Source organism: Bombina bombina, chromosome 5 (assembly GCF_027579735.1).
Source record: "Bombina bombina isolate aBomBom1 chromosome 5, aBomBom1.pri, whole genome shotgun sequence".
NCBI lineage: Eukaryota > Metazoa > Chordata > Amphibia > Anura > Bombinatoridae > Bombina > Bombina bombina.
Window position 1 is genome coordinate 88,443,882 of NC_069503.1, and position 24,267 is coordinate 88,468,148.

Below are 24,267 nucleotides of genomic sequence, written 5' to 3' on the forward strand. Positions count from 1 at the left end.
TTAAGGGTTTTTTAGGTAAGTTTTATTTTTAGCTTAGGGGTTTGGGCACAGAAAAAGAGCTAAATGCCCTTTTAAGGGCAATGCCCATCCAAATGCCCTTTTCAGGGCAATGGGGAGCTTAGGTTTTTTAGATACGATTTTATTTGGGGGGTTTGGTTGTGTGGGTGGTGGGTTTTACTGTCGGGGGGTTGTTTGTATTTTTTTTTTACAGGTAAAAGAGCCGATTTATTCGGGACAATGCCCCACAAAAGGCCCCTTTAAGGGCTATTGGCAGTTTAGTTTAGGCTAGGGTTTTTTTTTTTATTTTGGGGGGCTTTTTTATTTTGATAGGGCTATTAGATTAGGAGTAATTAGTTTAAATATTTGATCATTTCTTTTTTATTTTGTGTAATTTAGTGTTTATTTTTTTGTAATTTAGTTAGTTGTATTTAATTAATGTAATTTATTTAATTTTAGTGTAATATTAGGTGTTAGTGTGAGGCAGGTTAGGTTTTATTTGACAGATAAATTTGTATTTATTTTAACTAGATAGTTAGTAAATAGTTAATAACTATTTACTAACTAGTCTACCTAGTTAAAATAAATACAAACTTAGCTGTGAAATAAAAATAAAACCTAAGATAGCTACAATGTAACTATTAGTTATATTGTAGCTAGCTTAGGGTTTATTTTATAGGTAAGTATTTAGTTTTAAATAGGAATGATTTAGGTAATGATAGTAATTTTTATTTAGATTTATTTTAATTATATTAAAGTTATGGGTGTTAGGGTTAGGGTTAGACTTAGGGTTAGGTTTAGAGGTTAATAACTTTAGTATAGCCGTGGCGGCGACGACGTTGGGGGCGGAAGATTAGGGGTTAATAAAATGTAACTAGTGTTTGCAATGCGGGAGTGCAGTGGTTTAGGAGTTAATATGTTTATTATAGTTGCAGCGATGTCCAGAGCAGCAGATTAGGTTAATATTTTTATTATAGTGTTTGCGATGTGGGAGGGCCTCGGTTTAAGGGTTAACTTTGTAACACTTTAGTTATGAGTTTTATGCTACAGCTTTGTAGCGCAAAACCCATAACTACTGACTTTAGATGGCGGTTACGAATCTTGTCGTATAGGCTGTAGCGCTAACTTTTTGACCTCCCAGGTAAAACTCGTAATACCGGCGCTATGGAAGTCCCATTGAAAAAGGACTTTTTGAAAGGTGCGGTAGTTACGTTGCGTTACGGCCAAAAAAGTGTGTTGTACAGCTATACCTACAAGACTCGTAATAGCAGCAGTAGTGAAAAAGCAGCGTTATGAGCCATAACGCAAAACTCGTAATTTGGCCGAACATTTTTTAGAACTAAAAAAGGAATTTAGAGACATGTAAATATGTTTGCAAAAGATTTCTGACATAACACACACACATAAATATATATAAATATATCTATCTATCTATATATATATATATATATATATATATACACACACACACACACACACACACACACACACACACAAGTATGTGCAAAGATATATGTACAAATTCTAGCATTAATAATCATTTATTAAAAAAAAAATAGCATGAGATAAAAGCATATCATGACTTCTAGAAATACAAATACACATTAATTTATGTGAAAGTATCATATAACAAATATAAAAATCACTTTCTATGAGATATTGTTTGTCGAGGTATAAATCAAGCTATTTCTTGGACATTAACAGATGAGAAATAAAAGATTAGCTTTACAGAAATGTGCTTGTTCATGGACAGTAATGAAATGATTTAAATAAAATTGGGAAATACCTGAATAACCGTGACATCGATGACTGTTATTGTAGTTGACGCACGTGTTTTTGATAAATAAGGGCATTGTATGTGGATCCGCAGCAGCAATGTCAGGTGATGTCTGGCGAGCGTATTGACGCCGGTGAATACACCGAGATTGACGCTTTGATAAATAGGCCCCATATCTTTTAGGATTGTAAAAAAATAGTTAAATGTAAATAACTTTTGGTATGTTTTATCAAATGTCCTGAAATTTTCAGAATATGTTTGAATAGATAGATTAATGTATTGTGGGAAGTTTGGGGGAAATTGGTTAACATCTAAGTTCAATTTTGTACGTTAAGCCACATTAAGCTCCCTAAAAAAACAAGCTTAATGTTACTCATTTGCCTTGTGGGAAACCAAAATCTATGAAACTTCTAGGATAGGCTTGGATAGTGACAAACAGAGGTTGTGCCAAGTTTAAAGGCAACTGATTGATGTTAGGTTAGGTGAAGACTCGCCAGAAACAGGGGCCCTCAAGCTCCGTTCGGAGCTTGATAAATGGGCCCCTAGAAGTCTTCCTGAAATCTTTAGTAGCTTTGACATAATATTTCAAAGCTCTAACCACATCCAAAGAATGTAAGGATCTCTCCAAAGAATTCTTAGGACTCGGACACAAAGAAGGAACAACAATTTCTCTATTAATGTTGTTAGAATTCACAACCTTAGGTAGACATTTAAATGAAGTCCGCAAATCTGCCTTATCTTGATGAAAAATCAGAAAACTTGACTCACAAGAAAGGGCAGATAATTCAGAAACTCTTCTAGCAGAGGAGATGGCCAAAAGGAACAACACTTTCCAAGAAAGTAGTTTAATGTTCAAAGAATGCATAGGCTCAAACGGAGGAGCCTGTAAAGCCTTCAAAACCAAATTAAGACTTCAAGGAGGAGAGATTGATTTAATAACAGGCTTGATACGGACCAAAGCCTGTACAAAACAGTGAATATCAGGAAGCTTAGCAATCTTTCTGTGAAATAAAAAAGAAAGAACAGAGATTTGTCCCTTCAAGGAACTTGTAGACAAACCTTTATCCAAACCATCCTGAAGAAACTGTAAAATTCTAGGAATTCTAAAAGAATGCCAGGAGAATTTATGGGAAGAACACCATGAAATATAAGTCTTCCAAACTCGATAATAAATCTTCCTAGAAACAGATTTACAAGCCTGTAACATAGTATTAATCACTGAGTCAGAGAAACCTCTATGACTAAGCACTAGGCGTTCAATTTCCATACCTTCAAATTTAATGATTTGAGATCCCGATGGAAAAATGGCCCTTGAGACAGAATGTCTGGCCTTAATGGAAGTGGCCAAGGTTGGCAACTGGACATCCGAACAATATCCGCATACCAAAATCTGTGAGGTCATGCTGCAGCTACAAGCAACACAAACGATTGTTCCATGATGATCTTGGAAATCACTCTTGGAAGAAGAACCAGAGGCGGAAAATATAAGCAGGTTGGTAACACCAAGGAACTGCTAATGCATCCACCGCCTCAGCCTGAGGATCCCTGGAACTGGACAGGTACCTGGGAAGTTTCTTGTTTATATGGGAAGCCATCAGATCTATTTCTGGAAGACCCCATATCTGAACAATCTCCCCTGGATGTAAAGTCTGACGGCTGAGATAATCCACTTCCAAATTGTCTACACCTGGGATATGAACCACAGAAATTAGACAGGAGCTGGATTCCACCTAAGCAAGTATCCGAGATACTTCTTTCATAGCTTGGGGACTGTGAGTCCCACACTGATGATTGACATATGCCGCAGTTGTGATATTGTCTGTCTGAAAACAAATGAACGGTTCTCTCTTCAACAGAGGCCAAACCTGAAGAGCCCTGAAAATAGCATGGAGTTCTAAAATATTGATTGGTAACCTCGCCTCTTAAGATTTCCAAACCCCTTGTGCTGTCAGAGATCCCCAGACAGCTCCCCAACCTGAGAGACTTGCATCTGCTGTGATCACAGTCCAGGTTGGACAAACAAGGGAGGCCCCTTGAACTATACAATGGTGATCTAACCACCAAGTCAGATAGAGAGTTGAACATTGGGATTTAAGGATATTAATTGTGATATCTTTGTATAATCCCTGCACCATTGGTTCAGCATACAAAGCTGGAGAGGTCTCATATGAAAACGAGCAAAGGGGATCACGTCCGATGCTGCAGTCATGAGACCTAAAACTTCCATGCACATAGCTACTGAAGAGAATGATTGAGACTGAAGGTTCCGACAAGGTGAAACCAATTTAATCGTCTCTTGTCTTTTAATCGTCCATGACAGAGTCATGGACACTGAATCTATATGGAAACCTAAAATGGTGACCCTTGTCTGAGGAATGAAAGAACTTTTTGGTAAATTGATCTTTCAACCATGTCTTTGAAGAAACAACACTAGTTGATTCATCTGATATTCTGCAGAATGAAAAGACTGAGCTAGTACCAAGAAATCGTCCAAATAAGGAAACACCGCAATACCCCGTTCTCTGATTACAGAGAGTAGGGCACTTAGAACCTTTGAAAAGATTCTTGGAGCTGTCGCTAGGCCAAATGGAAGAGCGACAAATTGGTAATGCTTGTCTAGAAAAGAGAATCTCAGAAACTGATAGTGGTCTGGATGAATATGAATATGAAGATATGCATCCTGTAAGTCTATTGTGGACATATAATGCCCTTGCTGAACAAAAGACAGAATAGTCCTTATAGTCACCATTTTGAAAGTTGACACTCTTATGTAACGATTCAAAATTTTCAGATCCAGAACTGTCTTGAATGAATTTTCCTTCTTTGGGACAATGAATAGATTTGAATAAAACCCCAGACCCCATTCCTGAAATAGAACTGGTATGATTACCCCTGAAAGCTCCAGGTCTGAAACCATTTCAGAAAGGCCTTAGCCTTTACTGGATTTACTGGAATGCGTGAGAGAAAAAAATCTTCTCACAGGAGGTTTTACTCTGAATCCTATACGATACCCTTGAGAGACAATACTCTGAATCCATTGATTTTGGACAGAAACTGCCCAAATGTTTTGGAAGAATCTTAATCTGCCCCCTACCAGCTGAGCTGGAATGAGGGCCGCACCATCATGCAGACTTGGGGGCTGACTTTGGTTTCTTAAATGGTTTTGATTTACTCCAACTTGAAGAAGGTTTCCAATTGGAACCAGATTCTTTGGGGGAAGGATTAGGTTTCTGATCCTTACTTTGTTGAAAGGAACGAAAACGGTTAGAAGCTTTAGATTTACCCTTAGGTCTTTTATCCTGAGGCAAAAAAACTCCCTTCCCCCCAGTGACAGTTGAAATAATTGAATCCAACTGAGAACCAAACAACTTATTACCTTGGAAAGAGAGAGAAAGTAATCTAGACTTAGATACCATGTCAGCATTCCAATATTTGAGACACAAAGCTCTTCTAGCTAAAATAGCTAAAGACATAGATTTAACATCAATTTTGATGATATCAAAAAATGGCATCACAGATAAAATGATTAGCATGTTGTAGCAAGTGAACAATGATAGACAAATCAGGATCCATTTCCTGTTGCGCTAAACTTTCCAACCAAAAAGTTGATGCAGCTGCAACATCAGCCATAGAAATGGCAGGCCTGAGGAGATAGTCAGAATATAAATAAGCTTTCCTTAGATAAAAATTTAAAGTTTTGTCAGTATATGGCCGGGTTATAATACAATATATTTAATAATTATTCTTTAAAATAAAACCCCCAATAAAATGCATATACGAAACAAAGAAAATTAATGTAAATTCCTAAATTCTTTATATTAGTTAAAAAATTTATAGACACATTGAAATATATTTGTAGGAAACCAGATATGAATCAAAATTATACACGTTTAAACTATTATAATATGCTATGCAAAGATCATAGAAGTTACCTTGTTTATTTACCTTATTCACAATTGAATTGCATCAAAATACTACAATGAAATACCAGAATCTGAGCCACTAACCTTCAGACAGTACAATCGGCTATATAGCCACAATTTATCCTATATAATTCCAATTTAAAATATCAGAAATTGTATATATTATTTGTACAAACAACCAACTCCTATGCCAATTTATCTAAGCAGAAATAAATTCTTAGTTATCTACAATTAAGACAATTCTAATATATATATATATATATATATATATATATATATATATATATATATATATATATATATATATGCAAAGATCAATTACTTAGCACTAAGGATTAGTTTTAAAGTACACAGGCTATGAAATACAAGGTTAAAATACAATTGTTCTTTTAAATCTGCTAATTGCAGTTTAGTTATAATTACTAAATACCTTTGATTTAAATATTAAATAAAAACATAGACAGATCATACATCATCAACTTGAACCAATTAATGTTTCAACTCTTTCCAAGTATTTTCTTGTTTCATCTCATATGAAGAATAAGGGTATTTGCAATGGGGATCAGAACAAATAGCCCAATCTGCTTTAAATGACTGTTTTCCCACGCAACTAGTTTTCAGTCACCACACTCTAGCAGAGAGTTCAGCCACCTTCTCTCCTCTTGCATTCAGCATATATCATCTAATCATAGGTGAAACAATATGGGAGGCCCTTCGGAAACTGATCTGTGATTCGCCCTTACGGAGCTGAGCATGGATTGGCCCTAACGGAGCTGAACTTCTCATTGGTCATCCTGGGAGATGCCTCCCTGAGCTGTAATATCGTCTCTGATCTATAGGTGGCAGCACACAACCAGGAATGCAGTCCCATCATCCATTTTGGCTACAATATAATATATCCTTATAAAGTGATTATTTAAGCTATTATAACTTTTTGCATTAATCACTTACAATTTGAATTATAGATAGGGTAATACCATGTCATTTTTTTGATTACTCCAATACCAAACACAATATGTTTTTAACATCATATTACTACTATCCCAAAATTATAGCATTTCAAATCCTGATATATATATTCATACAAACACAACATGTTTCACATTCCCAACAGTTTTTGAACACACAGATCCATGTTCATGTTTAATATGTGTCTGAATATATATATATATATATACATCGGTATATATTTATTTGAGTAACTTAACTACATGAAGATTATATAGATAAATTCTTTTGCAAGATTTTTTTTAATGTCATACAGAGACTTGCAATGCTCATTTGTCTGGGCTGCATATTGGAAACTCTTCAGGGGACAATTTAAACATAGGTGACACTTTAGTCATTTCTTCAGCTAACACTCTTCTCTACGAATCTCATTAGGCCTAAAAGAAAAATCCCAGACATTGCATCTGTATATCATTAGTATGAGATAAAAAACAGATGCAGCCCTATTCAAATGCAGAGTATTTATTATACAGTAAGTATATGACAAAATATATACTCACTAGCGTTTAAAAACAAATATAGCAAATAGAACAGTCATTGCAGTGTAGTTTAAACTTTTAAGCTTTTCCTGGTAGTGTCCCAATATTCTTTGGCATTTAACTCCCAGACTTGGTTTATTTCGGCTGAGGTGGCAGTTTCTGCACAGGATACAAGAACTACACTGGAATGACTGTTCTATTTGCTATATTTGTTTTTAAACGCTAGTGAGTATATATTTTGTCATATACTTACTGTATAATAAATACTCTGCATTTGAATTGGGCTGCACCTGTTTTTTATCTCATACAGCTGTCTCATTCAATTAAATGCAATTTGGAAGTGCACACTCATCATTACGGGCAGCAGTCCATCCTGATGACATCACAGAGGATCTGGATCTATTTCCTGGATTACACAATGGGTTGAATCAGGATTTTTCCTACCTTAATTCCGATTGGCTGAATCCTATCAGCCAATCGGAATTCGAGGGACGCCATCTTGGATGACGTCATTTAAAAGGAACCGTCATTCGTCGTTAGTCATCCTGCTGGAAGGATGCTCCGCGTCGGATGGCTTCAAGTTGGACCCGCTCCTCATCGGATGGAAGAAGATAGAAGATGCCGTCTGGATGAAGACTTCTGCAGTAGTTGGAGGACCTCTTCTGCCCAGATTGGATGAAGACTTCGGACCGTCTGGAGGACCACATTGCCCGGATTGGATGAAGACTTCGGCCCGGCTGGGTGAAGACGGCTCAAGGTAGGGTGATCTTCAGGGGGTTAGTGTTAGGTTTTTTTAAGGGGGTTTGGGTGGGTTTTAGAGTAGGGGTGTGTGGGTGGTGAGTTTTAATGTTGGGGGGTTATTTCTTTTTACAGGTAAAAGAGCTGATTTTTGGGGCAATGCCCCGCAAAAAGCCCTTTTAAGAGCTATTTGTAATTTAGTATAGGGTAGGGAATTTTATTATTTTGGGGGGCTTTTTTATTTTATTAGGGGGCTTAGATTAGGGGTAATTAGTTTAAAATTCTTGTAATTATTTTTTATTTTCTGTAATTTAGTGTTTTGTTTTGTACTTTAGTTAATTTTAATTAATTGTAGGTAATTGTATTTAATTAATTTAATTAATTTCATTGTAGTAAAGTGTTAGGTGTAATTGTAACTTAGGTTAGGATTTATTTTACTAGTAATTTTGTATTTATTTTAGCTAGGTAGTTATTAAAAAGTTAATAACTATTTAGTAACTATTCTACCTAGTTAAAATAAATACAAAGTTGCCTGTAAAATAAAAATAAATCCTAAACTAGCTACAATGTAATTATTAGTTATATTGTAGCTATCTTAGGGTTTATTTTACAGATAAGTATTTAGTTTTAAATAGGAATAATTTAGTTAATAATAGTAATTTTATTTAGTTTTATTTAAATTATATTTAAGTTAGGGGGTGTTAGGGTTAGACTTAGGTTTAGGGGTGAATAACTTTATTATAGTGGTGGCGGTGTAGGGGGGGCAGGATAGGGGTTAATAACTTTAATATAGTGGCGGCGGTGTAGGGGGGGCAGGATAGGGGTTAATAAGTTTAATGTAGGTGACGGTTGGCTCCGGGAGCGGCGGTTTAGGGGTTAAACATTTTATTTAGTTGCGGCGGGGTCCGGGAGCGGTGGTTTAGGGGTTAATAAGTTTAATGTAGGTGGTGGCAGTGTAGGGGGGGCAGAATAGGGGTGTTTAGACTCGGGGTACATGTTAGGGTGTTAGGTGCAGACATTTCCCATAGAAATCAATGGGATATCGGGCAGCAGCGAACATGAGCTTTCGCTGCTGTCAGACTCCCATTGATTCCTATGGAATCCGCCACCTCCAGGGCGGCAGATTGAAAACGCTGGGCCGGAAAACTGCCGAGCGTACCTACTGGGAATTTGATAACTTCCAAAAGTAGTCAGATTGTGCCAAACTTGCGTTCGGCACATCTGGAGTGTAGTGATGTCGCGAACCTAAAAATTTGTGTTTGCAAACCGCGAACGCGAACTCCTGCAAAAGTTCGCGAACCGGCGAACCCCCATTGACTTCAATGGGCAGGCGAATTTTAAAACCCACAGGGACTCTTTCTGGCCACAATAGTGATGGGAAAGTTGTTTCAAGGGGACTAACACCTGGACTGTGGCGTGCCGGAGGGGGATCCATGGCAAAACTCCCATGGAAAATTACATAGTTGATGCAGAGTCTGGTTTTAATCCATAAAGGGCATAAATCACCTAACATTCCTAAATAGTTTGGAATAACGTGCTTAAAGCATCAGGTATGATGTTGTATCGATCAGGTAGTGTAAGGGTTATGCCGCTTCACAGTGACAGACCAAACTTCCGCAGCGGGTACAACATCATCATCATCACACCGTACGTCCATGTGTGTAATGCTGCCTGACTGAGACATATCCCTGTTATCTACATCCTCTGGCAATATTGGTTGCGCATCACTCATTTCTTCCAGCTGATGTGTAAATAACTCCTCTGACAGATCAAGTGAAGCGGCTGTGGTGCTAGTGTTGGTGGTGGCGGCAGGCGGGCGAGTGGTAACTTGAGAGGTGCTGCCCGAAGATAAGCTGGAGGAGGATGGTGCGTCATGGTTCGGAGAGGAAGCTATAGAAGATTGGGTGTCCTGTGTTAAAAAGTCAACTATGTCCTCAGAACTTTTCGAGTTCATGGTACGTGGCCTTTGAACACTGGGCATTATTCTAGGGCCAAAGGGAATCACAGCACCACGACGGCACCTGCGGGTGGCCTGCCTCTGCCTGTCATTTTTTTTTAATTACACTACTATTAAACAAGATATGAGTGGTGCCACTGGGCAAGTGGGCACAGTATACGCTGTGAGCCTGACACAAAAAAGCAGACTGATGTTTCACAGTCCAAAAAGTTTTTATTTTTTTTAAATGTACACTTACACTAGTATTAAACAAGATTTGAGTGGTGCCACTGGGCAAGTGGGCACAGTATACGCTGTGAGCCTGACACAAAAAAGCAGACTGATGTTTCACAGTCCAAAAAGTTTTTATTTTTTTAAATGTACACTTACACTACTATTAAACAAGACATGAGTGGCGGCACTGGGCAAGGGGGCACAGTATACGCTGTGAGCCTGGCACACACGCCGGCAGGCAGGCAACTGCAATTAGATTACACAAGCAGACTAATGTTTCACAGTCCAAAAAGTTTTTATTTTTTTAAATGTACACTTACACTACTATTAAACAAGATAGGAGTGGTGGCACTGGGCAAGTGGGCCTGGCACACACGCCGGCAGGCAGGCAACTGCAATTAGATTACACAAGCAGACTGATGTTTCACAGTCCAAAAAGTTTTTATTTTTTTAAATGTACACTTACACTACTATTAAACAAGATATGAGTGGTGGCACTGGGCAAGTGGGCACAGTATACGCTGTGAGTCTGACACAAAAAAGCAGACTGATGTTTCACAGTCCAAAAAGTTTTTATTTTTTTAAATGTACACTTACACTAGTATTAAACAAGATTTGAGTGGTGCCACTGGGCAAGTGGGCACAGTATACGCTGTGAGCCTGACACAAAAAAGCAGACTGATGTTTCACAGTCCAAAAAGTTTTTATTTTTTTAAATGTACACTTACACTACTATTAAACAAGACATGAGTGGCGGCACTGGGCAAGGGGGCACAGTATACGCTGTGAGCCTGGCACACACGCCGGCAGGCAGGCAACTGCAATTAGATTACACAAGCAGACTAATGTTTCACAGTCCAAAAAGTTTTTTTTTTTTAAATGTACACTTACACTACTATTAAACAAGATAGGAGTGGTGGCACTGGGCAAGTGGGCCTGGCACACACGCCGGCAGGCAGGCAACTGCAATTAGATTACACAAGCAGACTGATGTTTCACAGTCCAAAAAGTTTTTATTTTTTTAAATGTACACTTACACTACTATTAAACAAGATATGAGTGGTGGCACTGGGCAAGTGGGCACAGTATACGCTGTGAGTCTGACACAAAAAAAGCAGACTGATGTTTCACAGTCCAAAAAGTTTTGTTTTTTTTAAATGTACGCTTACACTACTATTAAACAAGATATGAGTGGTGGCACTGGGCAAGTGGGCACAGTATACGCTGTGAGCCTGACACAAAAAAGCAGACTGATGTTTCACAGTCCAAAAAGTTTTTTTTTTTTAAATGTACACTTACACTACTATTAAACAAGATATGAGTGGTGTCACTGGGCAAGTGGGCACAGTATACGCTGTGAGCCTGACACAAAAAAGCAGACTGATGTTTCACAGTCCAAAAAGTTTTTGTTTTTTTAAAATGTACACTTACACTACTATTAAACAAGATATGAGTGGTGGCACTGGGCAAGTGGGCACAGTATACGCTGTGAGCCTGACACAAAAAAGCAGACTGATGTTTCACAGTCCAAAAAGTTTTTTGTTTTTAAATTTACACTACTGTTACACCAGATATGAGTGGTGGCACTGGGCAAGTGGGCACAGTATACGCTGTGAGCCTGGCACACACACTGGCAGGCAGGCAACTGCAATTAGATTACACAAGCAGACTGATGTTTCACAGTCGAAAAAGTTTTTTAAAAAAAATTTATACTACTGTTACACCAGATATGAGTGGTGGCACTAGGCAAGTGGACCTGGCACACACGCTGGCAGGCAGGCAACTGCAATTAGATTACACTAGCAGACTGATGTTTCACAGTCAAAAAAGTTTTTTTTTTTTTAAATTTACACTACTGTTACACCAGATATGAGTGGTGGCACTGGGCAAGTGGCTTGGCAGGCAGGCAACTGCAATTAGATTACACAGGAAAAATAAAATAAAAAATAATGTTCTACCCCTAAAAAGGGCTTTTTGGGGTGCTGTCCTTACAGCAGAGATCAGATGAGTCCTTCAGGACTGTAGTGGACACTGAATACACTAGCCTAGCTATCAATTTCCCTATTAAATCACCAGCAGCTACACTGTCCCTCCTTTCACTAACAATGCAGCTTCCTAATGAATCTAAAATGGCTGCTGTCCAGGAGCTGGGAGGGTCTGGGAGGGAGGGTCTGCTGCTGATTCCCTGGAATGTGTCTGCAGACTGTGAGATACAGGGTCAATGTTTACTCAATGATGATGAATAGGGGGTGGATCGAACATCGCATATGTTCGCCCGCTGCAGCGAACGAGAACATGCTATGTTCACCGGGAACTATTCGCGACATCACTACTGGAGTGATGTAAGCATTGATCTGTGTCGGCGGATCGTATGTTACGTCACTATATTCTACTTTTGCCGGTCTGTAGGGCTTGATAAATATGGCGATTCAGCCTCGCCACAAATACGCTGCGGAATTCCAGCGTATTTGCGGTTGACGGCTTGATAAATAGAGGCCAAAGTGGTGTTGTGGACTGTTCCTGAATTCCACCCTAAGGTGGTTTCCTCTTTTCCCATTGACCGGGAAATTGTTCTGCCTACATTTTTACTGAACCCTATTTCAGCTGAAGAGAAGGCCTGGCATACCCTGGATGTTTTCCTGTGTTTGTCTATTTACCTTCAGAGATCTATAAATTGGAGGAAATCCTCATGGCTCTTAGTCCTTCCCATGGGTCCTAAGAGAGGGGAGATGGCCTCAGTGGCTACTATTTCTCGATGGATAGTGTCCGCCATCTCAAAGGCCTATGAATGTTGTCAGGTTCTGGTTCCTCGGGGCATTAAAGCACATTTTACATTTTGGCAGCCTCATAATATCTGTTTTCTTAACAATTAATACACAATTAATATTTTTTTGCAGTATCTTCTGTTGTTGTGTTTTCTTTTCCCTCCCAGAGTTCTTGTGCTAGGGTATTACCCTGGCGTATTGCTGTCATGGCCATGTCCGGGAATAGGGAAAATTTACTTCATACTTACCATTATTTTCCTTTCCTGGGCTATGACTGCAACAGGGTCCCGCCCTTTGGTGTGGCTGGTTACGAACTGAGGAGTACAGGGGCTATAGGGTACATACTACATACACATTACACAAACATACATGCATACTACATACACATACACACAGACTGGATACATACATATTACATACACACTACACAAACATACATACACTACACAAACATACATACTACACACATACATACATACACATTACACAAACATATATGTACACTACACACACACACATACATACTACATACACATTACACAAACATACATACACACTACATACATACTACATACACATTACACAAACATACATACACACTACACACACACATTACACAAACATACATACACACACTACATACATACTATATACACATTATACAAACATATATACACACTACATACATACACACAGACTACATACATACATACTACATACACATTACACAAACATATATACACACTACATACATACATACATACATACATACATACATACACATTACACAAACATATATGTACACTACACACACACACATACATACTACATACACATTACACAAACATACATACACACTACATACATACTACATACACATTACACAAACATACATACACACTACACACACACATTACACAAACATACATACACACACTACATACATACTATATACACATTATACAAACATATATACACACTACATACATACACACACACTACATACATACATACTACATACACATTACACAAACATACATGCACACTACATACACATTACACAAACATATATACACACTACATGCATACTACGTACACATTACACAAACATACATACATACTACATACACATTACACAAACATATATACACACTATATACATACACACAGACTACATACATACATACTACATACACATTACACAAACATACATGCATGCATACTACACACACACATACACACAGACTGCATACATACATACTACATACATATTACACAAACATATATACACACTATATACATACATACTACATACACATTACACAAACATACATGCATACTACACACACAGACTGCATACATACATACTACATACACATTACACAAACATACATACTAGGGTTGCACCGATACCACTTTTTTAAGACCGAGTACAAATACTGATACTTTTTTTCAAATACTCACCGATACCAATTACCGATACTTTTTTTTAATGTCATGACAGTTTACCAAGCCCAATACAGACTAATGATCTAAGATAGCTTCTTTATAATTATGAAGACATTTTGAAATAATAAAACAGTTTTATGTGCTTGTTGTCACAAAGTTCACAGAACCTGTTTATAATAAAAATATTACAATAGCATATATTAATAATAACAACAATGAATAACAGCTGCTGCAGCTGGGGCTGGAAAGCTACAATTTAAAGGGGTGATTACTGGATGCAATTGGGTTGTAGGGTGCCTATATAACTCATTAATCTGACATTTATACTTAATAAAAAGTTATATAATTTAATTCTGAAAATAATATTGGGGAAGAAGTATCCCAGTAATCCCCTTTGAGAAAAATGGGGCATTTGCATTCTACTGACTCAACAGAAAATAGGGCTGGTCTTCATATTTTTCCAGGGCAGCTTTTTATTCCCAGTCCAGCCCTGGCTAAGGATGTTCCTCAGAGTACAGTATGTTTTGAGCACAATTGTTTAGGATGAGAACTAGTAGTATAACAGGCAATCTAGCAATCAATTCGAATATTTTTTCAAAAGTTAGCGGCAAGTTCATGCATACTACACACACACATACACACAGACTGCATACATACATACTACATACACATTATACAAACATACATGCATACTACACACACACACACATACACAGAGACTGCATACATACATACTACATACACATTACACAAACATACATGCATACTACACACACATACACTCATTACACAAACATATATACAAACTACATACTACATACACATTACACAAACATACATGCATAGTACATACACATTACACAAATATATATACACACTACATAAATACACATAGACTACATACATACACATTACACAAACATATATACACACTACACACATACATACATACACACACACACTACATACATACACGCACATAGAAACATAGAATTTGACGGTAGATAAGAACCAAAAAGGCCCATCAAGTCTACCCATATTACATGTTACTTTTTCCTTAGGATAGCCTTATGCATGTTCCAGGCATTTTTTAATTCCTTTACAGTCTTTGTGTTTACCACCTCAAATGGAAGTTTATTCCATGAATCCACCACACTTTCTGTAAAAAAATGCTTCCTCAAATTTCTCCTGAATCTGCTACCCTCTAACTTTAGACTGTGACCCCTTGTTTTGGCATTATTATTTTTTTGAAAAATGCTTTCAGCTTCTATTTTATTAAGTCCCTTCATATATTTGAAGGTTTCTATCATGTCACCTCTTTCCCTTCTATCCTCTAAACTATACATATTTAGATCATGGAGTCTTTCTTTGTACGTTTTATATTTTAGACCATCTACCATTTTAGTAGCCCTCCTTTGGACAGCTTCTAGTCTATTTATATCTTTCTGAAGATGTGGTCTCCAGAACTGTACACAGTATTCCAGATTTGGTCTAACTAATGATCTGTAAAGTGGCATAAGAACCTTGCTATTTCTGCTACTAAAACCTCTTCCAATGCAACCAAGCATTTGACTGGCCTTGCTGGCTGCACTGCTGCATTGTGTACCAAATTTTAAATCATCTGAAATAATAATTCCCAAGTCCCTTTCTTCTTTAATTACAGTCAGTAATGTACCATTGAGACTATAATTGGCCTTTGGGTTTTTGGATCCTATATGCTTAATTTTGCTCTTGGTAATATTAAATTTCAGATCCCATTTATTTGACCAGTCCTCTAGTTTATTAATATCACAGTTCATTTGATCAACTCCTCCTGGAACATCAACCCTGTTACAAATTTTTGTATCATCAAACAAGCAAACCTTCCCCTTAAGCCCACTTCCAATATCACTTATGAACATGTTAAACAAAACAGGCCCAAGAACTGACCCTTGGGGAACACCACTAGTAACTGATGCCTCATTTGAATGTACTCCATTAATTGAAACCCTCTGTCGTCTATCTTTAAGCCAGCATTCTACCCACTTAACAATTTTAGCATCTATTCCAAGGCAATACATTTTGTGAATAAGTTTGTTGTGTGGGACGGTGTCAAATGCTTTGCTAAAGTCTAGATGTGCAACATCTACAGCTCCTCCCTGGTCTATTATTTTAGTTACATGGTCAAAGAAATCAATTAGATTAGTAAGGCATGTTCTTCCAGCAGTGAAACCATGCTGTCCTTTGTCTTCTAAGTTTGTCTGAATGAAAGATACATGTCTTTCCTTTAAAAGAGTTTCCATTTATTTCCCTGCAATTGAGGTCAAACTGACTGGCCTATAGTTAGCAGAATATTCCCTACTACCCTTTTTATGAAGAGGGACTACATTGGCAATTTTCCAGTCTTTTGGAACAACTCCTGTTAGAAGTGACTGATTAAATAAATTAGCTAATGGAGTAGCTATTACGGATCAAAGTTCTCTTAGAACCCTTGGATGAATATTATCTGGACCCACAGACTTTTTAACTTTTATTTTTGATAAAGCCCTTGAAACCTCTTCCTCTGTAAAAAGAAAAGTACTACTCACATTATTATTTACAGTAACATCCCTTAATAGAATCTCACTATCTTTACCATCTGTTGTACACACATTACATACATACATACACACTACATACATACTACATACACATTACACAAATATACATGCACACTAAATACTACATACACATTACACAAACATATACGCACTACATACATACTACATACACATTACACAAACATGCATACACACTACATACACATTACACAAACATATATACAGACTACATACATACTACACACACATACACACAGACTGCATACATACATACTACATACACATTACACAAACATACATACACACACACACTACATACACAAACATACATGCATTCTACACACACACACACACATACACACTGCAAACATACATACTACATACACATTACACAAATATACATACACACAGACTGCATACATACATACTACATACACATTACACAAACATACATGCATACTACACACACACATACACACAGACTGCATACATACTACATACACATTACACAAACATACATACACACTACATACATACATACTACATACACATTGCACAAACATACATGCATACCACACACATACACACAGACTGCATACATACATACTACATACACATTACACAAACATACATGCATACTACACACACATATACATACTACATACACATTACACAAACATATATACACACTACATACAAACATACATACATACTACATGCACATTACACAAACATATATACACACTACATACATACACACACACTACATACATACATACTACATACACATTACGCAAACATACATACACACTACATACATACTAAATACACATTACACAAACATATATACACACTACACAAACATATATACACATGACATACATACTACATACACATTACACAAACATATATACACACTACATACATACACACAGACTACATACATACATACTACATATACATAACACAAACATACATGCATACTACACACACATACACACAGACTGCATACATACTACATACACATTTCACAAAAATACATACACACACTACATGCATACACATTACACAAACATATATACACACTACATACATACTACATACACATTACACAAACATATATACACACTACATACATACACACAGACTACATACATACTACATACACATTACACAAACATATATACACACTACATACACACACTACAAACACACATACATACACACACTAAATACATGCATACAAACACACTGCATACATACACACTACATACATACTACATACACATTACACAAAGATATATACACACTACATACATACATACACATTACACAAACATACATACATACACATTACACAAACATATATACACACTACATACATACACACAGACTACATACATACATACTACATACACATTACACAAACATACATACTACACACACATACACACAGACTGCATTACATACATACTACATACACATTACACAAACATACATACACACACACCCTACATACTACATCCACATTACACAAACATACATGCATACTACACACACACATACACACAGACTGCATGCATACATACTACATACACATTACACAACCATACATACACACTACACACACATACACACAGACTGCATACATACATACTACATACACATTACACAAACATACATACACACTACATACATACTACATACACATTACACAAACATACATGTATACCACACACATACACACAGACTGCAAACATACATACTACATACACATTACACAAACATAATACACACTACACACATACACACAGACTACATGCATACATACATACTACATACACATTACACAAACATACATGCATACTACACACACATACTACATACACATTACACAAACATACACACACACTACATACATACAAACATACTACATACACATTGCACAAACATACATGCATACTACACACACACAGTCTGCATACATACTACATACACATTACACAAACATACATACACACACACTACACACATACTACATACACATTACACAAACATAAATGTATACTACACACACATGCACACATTACACAAACATATATACACACTACATACATACACATTACACAAACATATATACACATTACACAAACATACATACTACATTCACACTTCATACACATTACACAAACATACATGCATACTACATACACATTACACAAATATATATACACACTACATACATACACACAGGCTACATACATACATACTACATACACATTACACAAACATATATACACACTACATACATACATACTACATACACATTACACAAACATATACACACTACACACATACACACACACTACATACATACACATTACACAAACATATATATACACTATATACATACTACATATACATTACACAAACATAATACACACTACATACATACTACATACACATTACACAAACATAATACACACTACACACATACACACAGACTACATGCATACATACATACTACATACACATTACACAAACATACATGCATGCTACACACACATACTACATACACATTACACAAACATAAATGTATACTACACACACATGCACACATTACACAAACATATATACACACTACATACATACTACATACACATTACACAAACATACATACATACTACATTCACACTACATACACATTACACAAACATATATACACACTACACACATACATACAGGGAGTGCAGAATTATTAGGCAAATGAGTATTTTGACCACATCATTCTCTTTATGCATGTTGTCTTACTCCAAGCTGTATAGGCTCGAAAGCCTACTACCAATTAAGCATATTAGGTGATGTGCATCTCTGTAATGAGAAGGGGTGTGGTCTAATGACATCAACACCCTATATCAGGTGTGCATAATTATTAGGCAACTTCCTTTCCTTTGGCAAAATGGGTCAAAAGAAGGACTTGACAGGCTCAGAAAAGTAAAAAATAGTGAGATATCTTGCAGAGGGATGCAGCACTCTTAAAATTGCAAAGCTTCTGAAGCGTGATCATCGAACAATCAAGCGTTTCATTCAAAATAGTCAACAGGGTCGCAAGAAGCGTGTGGAAAAACCAAGGCGCAAAATAACTGCCCATGAACTGAGAAAAGTCAAGCGTGCAGCTGCCAAGATGCCACTTGCCACCAGTTTGGCCATATTTCAGAGCTGCAACATCACTGGAGTGCCCAAAAGCACAAGGTGTGCAATACTCAGAGACATGGCCAAGGTAAGAAAGGCTGAAAGACGACCACCACTGAACAAGACACACAAGCTGAAACGTCAAGACTGGGCCAAGAAATATCTCAAGACTGATTTTTCTAAGGTTTTATGGACTGATGAAATGAGAGTGAGTCTTGATGAGCCAGATGGATGGGCCCGTGGCTGGATTGGTAAAGGGCAGAGAGCTCCAGTCCGACTCAGACGCCAGCAAGGTGGAGGTGGAGTACTGGTTTGGGCTGGTATCATCAAAGATGAGCTTGTGGGGCCTTTTTGGGTTGAGGATGGAGTCAAGCTCAACTCCCAGTCCTACTGCCAGTTTCTGGAAGACACCTTCTTCAAGCAGTGGTACAGGAAGAAGTCTGCATCCTTCAAGAAAAACATGATTTTCATGCAGGACAATGCTCCATCACACGCGTCCAAGTACTCCACAGCGTGGCTGGCAAGAAAGGGTATAAAAGAAGAAAATCTAATGACATGGCCTCCTTGTTCACCTGATCTGAACCCCATTGAGAACCTGTGGTCCATCATCAAATGTGAGATTTACAAGGAGGGAAAACAGTACACCTCTCTGAACAGTGTCTGGGAGGCTGTGGTTGCTGCTGCACGCAATGTTGATGGTGAACAGATCAAAACACTGACAGAATTCATGGATGGCAGGCTTTTGAGTGTCCTTGCAAAGAAAGGTGGCTATATTGGTCACTGATTTGTTTTTGTTTTGTTTTTGAATGTCAGAAATGTATATTTGTGAATGTTGAGATGTTATATTGGTTTCACTGGTAAAAATAAATAATTGAAATGGGTATATATTTGTTTTTTGTTAAGTTGCCTAATAATTATGCACAGTAATAGTCACCTGCACACACAGATATCCCCCTAAAATAGCTATAACTAAAAACAAACTAAAAACTACTTCCAAAACTATTCAGCTTTGATATTAATGTGTTTTTTGGGTTCATTGAGAACATGGTTGTTGTTCAATAATAAAATTAATCCTCAAAAAAACAACTTGCCTAATAATTCTGCACTCCCTGTACACTAAATACATACATACACACACTACATACATACATACTACATACTACATACACATTACACAAACATATATACACACTACATACATACTACATACACATTACATAAACATATATACACACTACATACATACTACATGCACATTACACAAACATACATGCATACTAGACACACATACACACAGACTGCATACATACATACTACATGCACATTACACAAACATACATACACACACTACATACACATTACACAAACATACATGCATACTACACACACACATACATACACACAGACTGCATGCATACATACTACATACACATTACACAAACATACATACACACTACACACATAAACACAGACTGCATACATACATACTACATACACATTACACAAACATACATACACACTACACACATACATACACTAAATACATAAATACACACACTACATACATACTACATACACATTACACAAACATATATACACACTACATACATACACATTACACAAACATATATACACACTACATACATACTACATACACATTACATAAACATATATACACACTACATACATACTACATACACATTACACAAACATACATGCATACTAGACACACATACACACAGACTGCATACATACATACTACATACACATTACACAAACATACATACCCACACTACATACACATTACACAAACATAAATGCATACTACACAAACACATACATACACACAGACTGCATGCATACACACTACATACATACTACATACACATTACACAAACATACATACACACTACACACATAAACACAGACTGCATACATACATACTACATACACATTACACAAACATACATGCATACTACACACACATACACACAGACTGCATACATACATACATACTACATACACATTACACAAACATACATACATACTACATACATACATATTACATACACATTACACAAAAATACATGCATTCTACACACACACACACATACACACAGACTGCATACATACATACTACATACACATTACACAAACATACATGTATACTGCACACACACATACACACAGACTGTATACATACATACTACATACACATTACACAAACATACATACACACTAAATACATACATACATACTACATACACATTACACAAACATACATACACACTACACACACACACACTGCTTACATACATACTACATACACATTACACAAACATACATACACACTACATACATACTGCATACATACATACTACATACACGTTACACAGACTGAATACATACATACTACACACACATTACACAAACATACATACACACTACATACATATATATTACATACACATTACACAAACATACATGCATACTACTCACACACACACATTACAGAAACATACATACACACTACATACATACATACTACATACACATTACACAAACATATATACACACACTACACAAACATACATACACACTACATACATACTACATACACATTACACAAACATACATACTACATACACATTACACAAACATACATGCATACTACACACACACATATACAGACTGCATACATACTACATACACATTACACAAACATACATACACACACTGCATACATATATACTACATACACATTACACAAACATACATGCATATTACACACACATACACACATTACACAAACATACATACATACTACATACACATTACACAAACATATACACATTACACAAACATACATACATACATACTACATACACATTACACAAACATATACACATTACACAAACATACATACACACTACATACACATTACACAAACATATACACATTACACAAACATACATACACACTACATACACATTACACAAACATATACACATTACACAAACATACATACACACTACATATACTTTACACAAACATACATACTACATACACATTACACAAACATATACACATTACACAAACATACATACACACTACATACATACTACATACACATTACACAAACATACATACACAGTACATACATACTAAATACACATTACACAAACATACACACACTACATACACATTACACAAACATACATACACACTACACACTCATACATACTACATACACATTACACAAACATACATGCATACTACACACACATACATACACATTACACAAACATACATACACACTACACACATACCGCATACATACACACTACATTCACATAACACAAACATACATACACACTACACACAGACTGCATACATACATACTACATACACATACATATATACACACTACACAAGCATACATACACACTACACACAGACTGCATACACACATACTACATACACATTACACAAACATACAGGCATACTACACACACACATAGACAGACTGCATACATACATACTACATACACATTACACAAACATACATACACACACTGCATACATACATACTACATACACATTACACAAACATACATGCATATTACACACACATACACACATTACACAAACATACATACACACTACATACATACTACACAAACATATACACATTACATAAACATACATACATACTACATACACATTACACAAACATATACACATTACACAAACATACATACATACTACATACACATTACACAAACATATACACATTACACAAACATACATACATACTACATACACATTACACAAACATATACACATTACACAAACATACATACTACATACACATTACACAAACATATACACATTACACAAACATACATACACACTACATACATACTACATACACATTACACAGACATACATACACAATACATACATACTACATACACATTACACAAACATACATACACACTACACACACATACATACTACATACACATTACACAAACATACATGCATACTACACACACATACATACACATTACACAAACATACATACACACTACACACATACCGCATACATACACACTACATACACATAACACAAACATACATACACACTATACACCGACTGCATACATACATACTACATACACATACAT